The 9721-nt window shown below is 28.8% G+C and overlaps 1 non-coding gene across 1 annotated transcript; it reads right to left on the bottom strand.

The window, feature by feature from the left end:
* Positions 1-4984: 4984 nt before the first annotated feature.
* Positions 4985-5057, bottom strand: Trnar-ucg. The gene has a single exon. It is a non-coding gene; the product is annotated as a tRNA-Arg (tRNA).
* Between the last annotated feature and the right edge of the window lie 4664 nt (positions 5058-9721).

Raw genomic sequence — 9721 nt, 5'->3', positions numbered from 1 at the left:
AACCGTAGGAATGTAAACAAAAACCGTTTATACTTATTGTTAAAATCTCCATAAAATATCTGATAATTTGATGTGCATATGTCTAATGATCATTTTTGACCGCCAAATGGCATTTTCTTTACATTTTTTACTAGATCTCCGAAACCGCTAAACCTGCCTCCGTGAAAATTTGATCAACTATTCATCTTGTTAATACGAGTAAAATGTTTCTTGAATTATTAAAATCGGACGCTCCGTTCTCTTAAAAACTCGATTTCTATTTTCTGCACTCTTTGCTCCATATCTCCGTAACGGCTAGACCTGCCTTTGCCTAAAACTAATCAGCACATCTCCCTATCAATAGTAATTCAAATCGGTTGTTCCGTGCGCCCGAAAACGTGAACGAAAAAATGCGGACACGCAAAACACACACACATCCATTTTTTCTGAGGTATGCCAAAATGTTCAGAAACCTCTGAAACGTAAAGATAAGCAAAAATTTTCATTTTAGATTTTTTACGATTACTATAACATACCCTACGGGAAGCTGAAAAAAGACTACTGGCTTCCTAAGAAAATTATTGGCTCTTTGAGTAAACCGAGATGTTAAAAGTCATAAAAACAAAAATCCCTCCTTCGAGAAGTTAATAAATAACTTCAAATTAAAAAAAAACTAGTAGTATACGCATTGTGTGTGCGTGTAAAAATACATAAAAATACTTAAATGTAATCTAGATAAATCCGTGAAACTCAATACTAATCGGTATTTTCCATCATTTTCCGATTGCAAATGGAAAATGATTCAACAAAGGTACATACAGGATGATGATTCATTGGAGTTGACCTTGGGCCCCCTTAAGAGGAAAAGTGATTCACCTACACCCAATACATATATACATACATATGTATAAATATATACATATATACATATTTATGTGTATCTGAAGACAAATACATGTGCAAAAAAATTATTCAGTCACCCTAAGTAAGCGACGCGACGGGTGTCGCTATAGTAACCCGACATACAGACGCCGAAAGGTCCATTTATAATATATACACACATTTATATAAATACATACATATACATATATATGTATATTTGTATATGTATATGTATATACAAGAATTCTGCCCTGAGGCAGGTCCGTGACCTGAGTTAAACATAGAGAACGTGTCTCATTGTCTGTGCCCAAATAGAAACAATTATTTTTCATCTACTATGAACTGATATCACTACTGCATGATTAAACTCTTTTGGACTTCTACTCTATAGTCACAAGACAGGAATAATAACTGAATTGTATTATAAAATTATAACTTTTCTCAACATCCATCAGTGTGTCGACTTTTCGTCAAGATTTATCTTCCTATCATGAATTCTAATTCGTTTTCGTGGCTCTTAGTCCTTTATAAGTGTAATTTTTACCTCCTATTGATAAAAATTATTGAAATTAAATATATTTTCTTAAAACAAATTTTTGCATTTGTATGTGTATATGTATATAAATCTTTTCCAAGAAATCATGACCCGTTCGTCCGCCCACACGAAAGGTAAGGTATGCGATAAATTGTTTATTTAAATGATTTATTTATAAATTAATGCGAACGTGAATTATAAATGAAATAAACAGAATCCGATACCAAGTATGAATATAATATAAATATACACACGCCAGGTTTTATCTTCTCGCAATTTTTTTTGTTTACGAATAATTGTTGACACCTTGTCCGGTGGACAGAGTCGAAAGAAAAAAAAATTAAATTAATTAATTAAAAAACTGATTTTTTAAAATCGTTACAGAATTGCGAGCTAAAACGTCGACGAAAAATTCTTCACTTTTCTGCTATATACGAAGAAACAGCTTGGCTGATCGTTGCGCAAAATTGATAAACGCTAGTCCTCATCGAGAAATATCGAATGACTTAAATTTTTGAAATCGGTCCAGCCGTTTTTGAGAAAACGTCTACGGAAAAAATCTGTTCGCATACACACGCATATACTGTTTCCAAATTTGGTCTCATTCGATTCAGAATAGCTTGAAACGTCAAGAAAACAAAGTTAGCGAATCGGATTTTTTTATGAAAACAAACTTCTTCTTCGGGAAGTTTGTAATTAAAGAAGCTAAGTCAAAAATCAACTGGTTCAAATTTGATTCAAATTCTAAACTAGAAAAAAAATGTTTTACTTCTTACTTAATAAATCTATTTTCGAAATTTTAAGATATGTCAAACAATATCCAGAAATAATTGAAAATCCAAATTATTTACTAAATGAAACGCAAAAATAGACAAACAAAAGGACAAAAAATTAAAAATTCAAAAAAATTAAATAGCATAAATAAGTAACATAAAGCGTTATATATTTAAATTTCAGTGTAAATGTAAAACTTTTAGAATAAATCTAAAAATGCAGAATAATCAAAAATGACATCCTAGAAAATCAAATTAAAAGCTATATGAAAATCATAAAAATTAAATTAAAAGCTATAAGCAAAATAAAGAAAAAATACTTAAAATAAAAAAATGTTTGAAACAAAAATGTTTCGAATAAAAAAATTGAAACATGAATAAAATTATATATAAAATATTACAAGTTAAAAAACAAAATTAAAATTGGTATAAATTAAAAAAAAAGTAAAAAAGATTTAATTTAAGGATTTTTTTAAATAAAATGATTAAATATTGAAAAGTTAGGATAAAATATGCTGAGTTACAGAATATTATTTGAATAAGACAAAAAAAACCTCGACTGACAAATAAATTGAAAATTAACTTAATTAAAAAAATGTAACTCGATTGACGAGTAAACTGAAAAATGAGCAATCAAAAAAGATTTAATTTAAGAAATTTTTTAAATAAAATGATTAAATATTGAAAAGTTAGGATAAAATATGATGAATTATTTATTTATATTATTTGAATAAGACAAAAAAAACCTCGACTGACAAATAAATTGAAAATTAACTTAATTAAAAAAATGTAACTCGATTGACAAGTAAACTGAAAAATGAGCAATCTGTATTTGTACCTACTGATCATCGTTGACGTCACTCAAATAAACGGGTTGAAATATCATGAGTTTAATTCAAAATTTGAATTCCCAAACTCTATAAAAAAATATTAATAAATCCAGAAGCAGATCTTCAGAAACCATCAATTTTGAGAAGAAATCAAAATAATAATTATTACCATTGATTACGGTTTACTTAAGAATACACCTCTGTATTCGATCTTTGATAAAACCTCAACTCGACTTCTGCAAAGGTGCAAAGTTGGAGATGTAGGAATTCGTCTGGAGATTAATTGGACGTGCCAAACTTTGTAAATAATAAATGAATGAATCGAAAGAAAAAATTAAACACAAAACAAAGTCAAGGTGGGCAAACGTGATGATAATTATGAAGAATTTCAAAGTCAGCGGAAAAACGTCCATCTGATACGAGACGAAGAGGAAAAATAAGCTGAGGGATAGAAAAATAATATCATAAATATAAAGTTTCAGCAAGGTACAAAAATTTACAATTATTTTATTTTATTAAATTATTTGTGATATCCAAAATTTGATTAAACAACAAAAATAAAGATAGTCCGATATTTATATTTCAATATTTACATACGATGAATGCTACAGCATACGCGTCAAGTATTGCGCTTCTATTTTACACAATTTGCTTGCCTAAAAAGTTAATCAGAGTGACTATTGGAAAAGATAAGAATAGCAAAATATATAAAGCATCCGTTGGTCATTATCTTGACAGGTGTAATAATTACAAAAAATTTAAGTACACTAGCTGACCCGGCAAACGTTGTTTTGCTAAGTAAGGTATATACAAAACAATTTCTAGAGAATCAAAAATATTAATACTTTAAGTATATGAGGATGTGTTGTTTGAATGCTATACACAATGATATATTATTAAAACAATAAACCCCATTATTTTGTCTATATTTTGTCAATGCAATCAAACTGCAATTTTATACACTTTTTATAGAAAACATGGTAAAATCCAATGCAAGTCTTTTTTGGTCTTTCGACTTATTGATTACGTTTTAAGTCTTTGAGATTCTTTTTGGTTTCTGGATTTTGTGTATAATTGTAAATAAAACTACTAAGCTTATACAAAATTTTCAAATTTCTGCCAGGAGATAGAAAATGAATTAAGCATTTGTTTAACCTGCTTTTTGAAAAGTTTCAAGTAACATTCGATGAATTAAAGTAAATTTAATAAAAAGTATATATGTAGAGCAGGGCGCGGCACAAAGGTCAAATTTGACTTCGAGAAAATATTAATTATATCATAAAAATCAAACCAATTACATCACAACAAATAACACATTTCAAACGAACAATTATCTAACTACGTTCAGTGAAATTAACAGCTACTTCATCATTGTAGAAATGTGCTTTTTTGCTGTCTTTCAAAAATTTGTTATGTATACCCTCCTTTTACCCTATAGACGGAGTAACTTGAAACGGCCAGGTGACAAAAAGGTTTAATGTCATATTTTAATTTTAAAGGTATTTTACAAAATAATTACATTTTTAACTAATGCTAAGAAACTACCAACGGAAGAAAATACTTTGTATTATGGATTTTCAAAGATAACCGTTTATCTTCCGATAGCAGGGTCATGAGAATCAAGGTTATAGCTGGTTATACATCTTTTTCCCTCTACTTTCAAATATTGTTGTTAAACAATGCTTAACTTTACTGGTTTTTACACATCGGTGGTGGACCTTTTTAACCCCGGACCTCCATATATTCCTATCTATTCCTCGATAAATTCTGGGAAATTATTACTGGGAAAATGTTATTCGACAAAATGTTCCTTTGATTGATACCAAATTTAGGTTCTGAATTTAAATAACATAAATAAAAAATAATATAATCAAGAAAATGTTTTATAAATACCAAAAGACGTTTTGTACCTTTCTACATTATTTCATCCTATTATTTTTTTAAGATTGTTTTTAAATAAAATTAAAAAAATAAAATTATTGTTTCGACCGTGACAGGACTCGAACCTGCAATCTTCGGATCCGAAGTCCGACGCCTTATCCATTAGGCCACACGGTCTGTGGCAAAAATGCCACTCGGTGCGCAGATATACGAAACGAGACGACCGGCGGCTGACGGCAAGACAGGGACAGCAACAAGGTTCACGGGTCACTCTATCGCGCTCACGCCCGGTAGGATAAAGGAGTAGGTGTAAGTGGCATTTGGTGGCCTTAGGGCAAGTTGCATGAACTCCCAAAAAATACTTTGAAAATAACTAATAAAAAATTTTGAACAGACAACAGTGTCTTAGCACTGCATTGATTTATTTTAGCTTCTAAAAAGAATTTTTTCATATGTAATTATTCAATGGGCTTCCGAAAGAGATAAAGATGACCAAAGAAAATAAATTTAAAATTAAACTAGTGGTGTATGACATCGTGCCTTAAGGCAAATTGCTGGCATTTCCCGAACCAAAAATTATGTTTTTTTAAAGAGATTAACATTTTTGAAAAAAATTACTCTGAAACAATTAGATTTTTGAGAAACTATAAATTTTTGACAAACGTTTGTAAAAAAATTTATTTTGGAAATTTTGAACTTTTATTCAAAGCAATCGTACTGCTTTAATTGCATAGAGACGAAATATCGAAGCGCGTAAGCGCCGCGTCACTGTCTAATGGGTAAGCATTGGTACGGAACCCATAGAAATGCAAACAAAATTTATACTTATTGTTAAAATCTCTATAAAATATCTGATAATTTTATGTGCATATGTCTAATAATCATTTTTGACCACCAAATGGCTCATTTTTTTACTTTTTTCTCCATATCTCCAAAGCCGTTGGACATGCCTTTCTGAACAGTTCTTCATTTAGTCAATACAAATAAAATGTTTTTTGAATTATTCAAATCGGACGCTCCGTTCTCTTAAAAACTGAGTTACCGTTTTCGGCACTTTTTGCCCCGTATCTTCGAAATGGCTAGACTTGCCTTCGCCAAAAACTAATCAGCACGTCTCCTTATCAATACAAATCAAATATTTTTTGAATTCTTCAAATCGGTTGATCCGTGTTCACGAAATCGTCGGCGAAAATTTGTATCCGCACATAAATACATACACGCACACACACACACATACACACACACACATACATTCATTTTTTCTAAGGTATGCCAAAATGTTCAGAAGGTTTTGAAACGTAAAGATATATAAAAATTTTCATTTTCGATTTTTTTGCGATTACTATAACTTGCCCTACAGGAAGTTAATAACTAATAGAAAACAGTGTTTTTTTTAATTCTCTATATTATTTACAACTATCAAATAAAATTGGGGAATTTACAATTGTCAGCCATAAAAGGACATTGTACACTAAATGGACATTATGTCTTATCTCTACATTGATTAATTCTAGCCTATCAAAAAGAGTTTTTTCATATAATATTTACAAGAAAATCAGCACAAGGCTGCACAATTTCCAAATGGTTCAGAAACTTATACGAAAACATTGACAAAAAATTTGGAATTTTTTGCTAATTCAAAAGAAACCGCTCGCCTGATAGTCTTGCAAAACTAATCACTGTAAGTTTTTCTGGAGTTTCTTCGAATGGCTTTGAAAATGTTGAAATCGGTCCAACTAATAAAGACAAAAAATCAAAACTCGGCCCACAACACACAGACACATACTTTTTCCAAATTTGGTATCATTCGATTCAGAATGACTTGAAACGTCGAGAAAACGAAATTACCAAATCAGACTTTTTGGCGTAAACGAACTGTCCTTCGGAAAGTTTGTAATTGACATTTAGCAACATTTTTTTTATTTATATATATATATATATATATATATATATATATACATTATGTTCATATCTCATGCAGACAAAGGTATAAGAGATTATGAAAACAGTTTTCATAATTAACATATTTTTATCATGTAACAAAAAGTACCAAAACAGTGATGAACGAACTGAAACTATTAGGAAAAAAGGACTCTACTAACGAGCTAGCTAACTAAGTAACATATCGTGTCACGATTTAATAAATATCGATGTCATAAAAGTACAAGTTCTATAGAAGTACAGTATAGTAAAAGTACAGTGTTATAGGAGGGCTATCGCAATTTCAACCGTGTTATGACAGGGTTGCCTGTATAATATAAAATAAAATAAAATAAAATTCAGTATATATGTACAGTATATACAGTATGCAAAAAAATGATATCTGACTTACCTTTATCAGTGTCTGCCATTTCGCCAACAGGAACAATCTGAAAAAGTAGAAAAGAAAATCATTTTTATTTTATAATTAATTAAAAATAGTCAAATTAAAATAATTTGATAATTTAATTTTAGCGAAAACATGAGAAGTATAAAATAAGTTAAATAATAAAATTAAACTCTTAACAAAAGTAAAATTTAAACAGATTTAAAAAAAAAACAGGAAGATAAAATATATTATTTTATTTAAACTAATTTCAATATTTTATAAGAAACTTACATTATATATAAATTATTTAGTTTATTTAGTCCTGTTTTTAAATAAATATATAATATAATTTTTTTTTGATAAATATGTAATATAAATTTTACCTCAGGTACGATGCAGCCCTCACCATGTCTGCTTCCATGCACTTTGTATTTTGCACAAACTATTTAATTATTTTAATTACATAATTGATTTACATTACACTTTGCAATCACTGCACAACAGTTACTTTTATTTCAAAATACCGGAACAAAAAAATTCAAAAAGTTGGAAAAGAGAAAATTTATTAAAAAAGCACACCCACCCTAAGTTTTGTAATTTTTATAGATTCATACAGATTGCAACGAAAATTGAGTAAAATTGAACTCTTATTATTAGTGCAAGAGTTAAAACAGCAAATCGAGAGTATTACAGTTTGATGGGCAAGGAAAAATGTTATAAGAGGGACTTTTCGAATTACCTAAATATCTCAAAAAGTTCTAGAGATAATGCATTTTTAATTTTTCGCATTTTAAAAGATTTACCCAAGTTGCTACAAAAATTACAAAAGAAAGTAAAATTCAACCCTTAGTGAACGAGTTAAAACAGCAAATAGAAAGTATCATGGTACGTTATAAGAATTTCTCAAAAAGTTTAATGGCTTTTAAAGTTTTCGCATTTTGAAAGATTTAGCCAAATTGCAACGAAAATTATAAAATAAAATAAAATTAAACCCTTAGTGAACGAGTTAAGACAGCAAATCCATAGTATCATGGTTCGAGAGTAAGGAAAAATGTAATAAGATGAATTAATTGCATTATTAATTTATCTTATTTTTATAGATTTATTTAGATTGCAAAGAAAAATAAGGTAAAAATTGAAAAATAAGGTGAAATTCTACTCTTAGTGAACGAGTTAAAACAGCAAATCGATGGTATCATGGTTCGATGGGTAAAGAAAAATGTTATAAGATGAATTTTTTGAATTACCTAAATATCTCCAAAAGGTCTAGAAATATTGCATTTTTAATTAATCTTATTTTTATAGATGTACACTGATTGCAAGAAAAATTAAAAATTAACTCTTAGTGAACGAGTTGAAACAGCAAATCGAAAGTATCATGGTTATATGAATTTCTTTTTAAATTATTAAAATATTTCAGAAGGTTCTCGAGATAATGCATTTTTTATGTTTTCGTATTTTTATAGATATACACAAATTGCAACAAAAATTGAAAAATAATTCATAAATAATAATAAAATTAAATTCTTAGTGAACGAGTTAAAACAGCAAATCGAGTATCATGGTTCGATGGGAAATAAAAAAAATGTTATATGAAGGTCTCTTCAAATTACTGAAATATCTCTAAAAAGTCTTGAAATATTGTATTTTTAATATATTATTAGGTAAATATAAATTCTTAGTGAACGAATTAAGACAGCAAATCAAGCCTTTGATCGATGGGAAATAAATGTTATGAAGGTCTTTTTTAAATTACTGAAATATCTGCAAATGTTCTGGAAATAATGTATTTTTAATACATCTTATTTTTATAGATTTAGACAGAAATAAAATTCAACCCTTAGTGAACGAGTTAAGATAGCAAATCTAAAGCATTATAGTTCGATGGGCAAAGATAAATGTTATAGAAATTGCATTTTTGAGTATTCTAATTATTATATCAGAAAGTACCAGTATCATGAGGTATAAAGTACTAAAATATTGCAAAAGGTTCTCGAGATAATGCATTTTTATGTATATATGAAATTTTTATAGATCTACACAGATTGCAATTAAAACTAAAAAAATGAGGTAAAATTCAACTTAGTTAAGACAGCAAACCGAGAGTCTTATGGTTTCACAGAAAATAAATTATTTTTATGGATTTGTGAAAATGTGAAATTCTCCTTTAGTGAACGAGTTAAAATATCAAATCGAGAGTATCATGGTTCGACGGGAAACAATATGTTATATGATGGATTGAAATACTAAATTGTCTCGAGGTGTTCTCCAAATATTGCATTTTTATTTTCACGATATTCATAGACATATGAATCTTTACTTATAGGTCAAACTTACACATTTACATCATTTATACCTTACAAACAACACGATTAATATTAATGTCAAGTTCATAAACCTTAAATTACTCACGATATCATCTACCATCATGCACGAACTCACCACGAGGTTAACCCCAAAATGCATTACCATTATCGATGCATTAACAATTCGCGTATAACTTTCGAGCCAATCGAGGAATATACATAACACT

The sequence above is a fragment of the Ctenocephalides felis genome, unplaced genomic scaffold (genome assembly GCF_003426905.1).
Source record: "Ctenocephalides felis isolate EL2017-DRISC unplaced genomic scaffold, ASM342690v1 CF-g0.4_SCAFFOLD_00845, whole genome shotgun sequence".
Lineage (NCBI taxonomy): Eukaryota > Metazoa > Arthropoda > Insecta > Siphonaptera > Pulicidae > Ctenocephalides > Ctenocephalides felis.
Note: the sequence above shows the minus strand (reverse complement) of the source record. Positions and strands in the feature narration are given on the sequence as shown.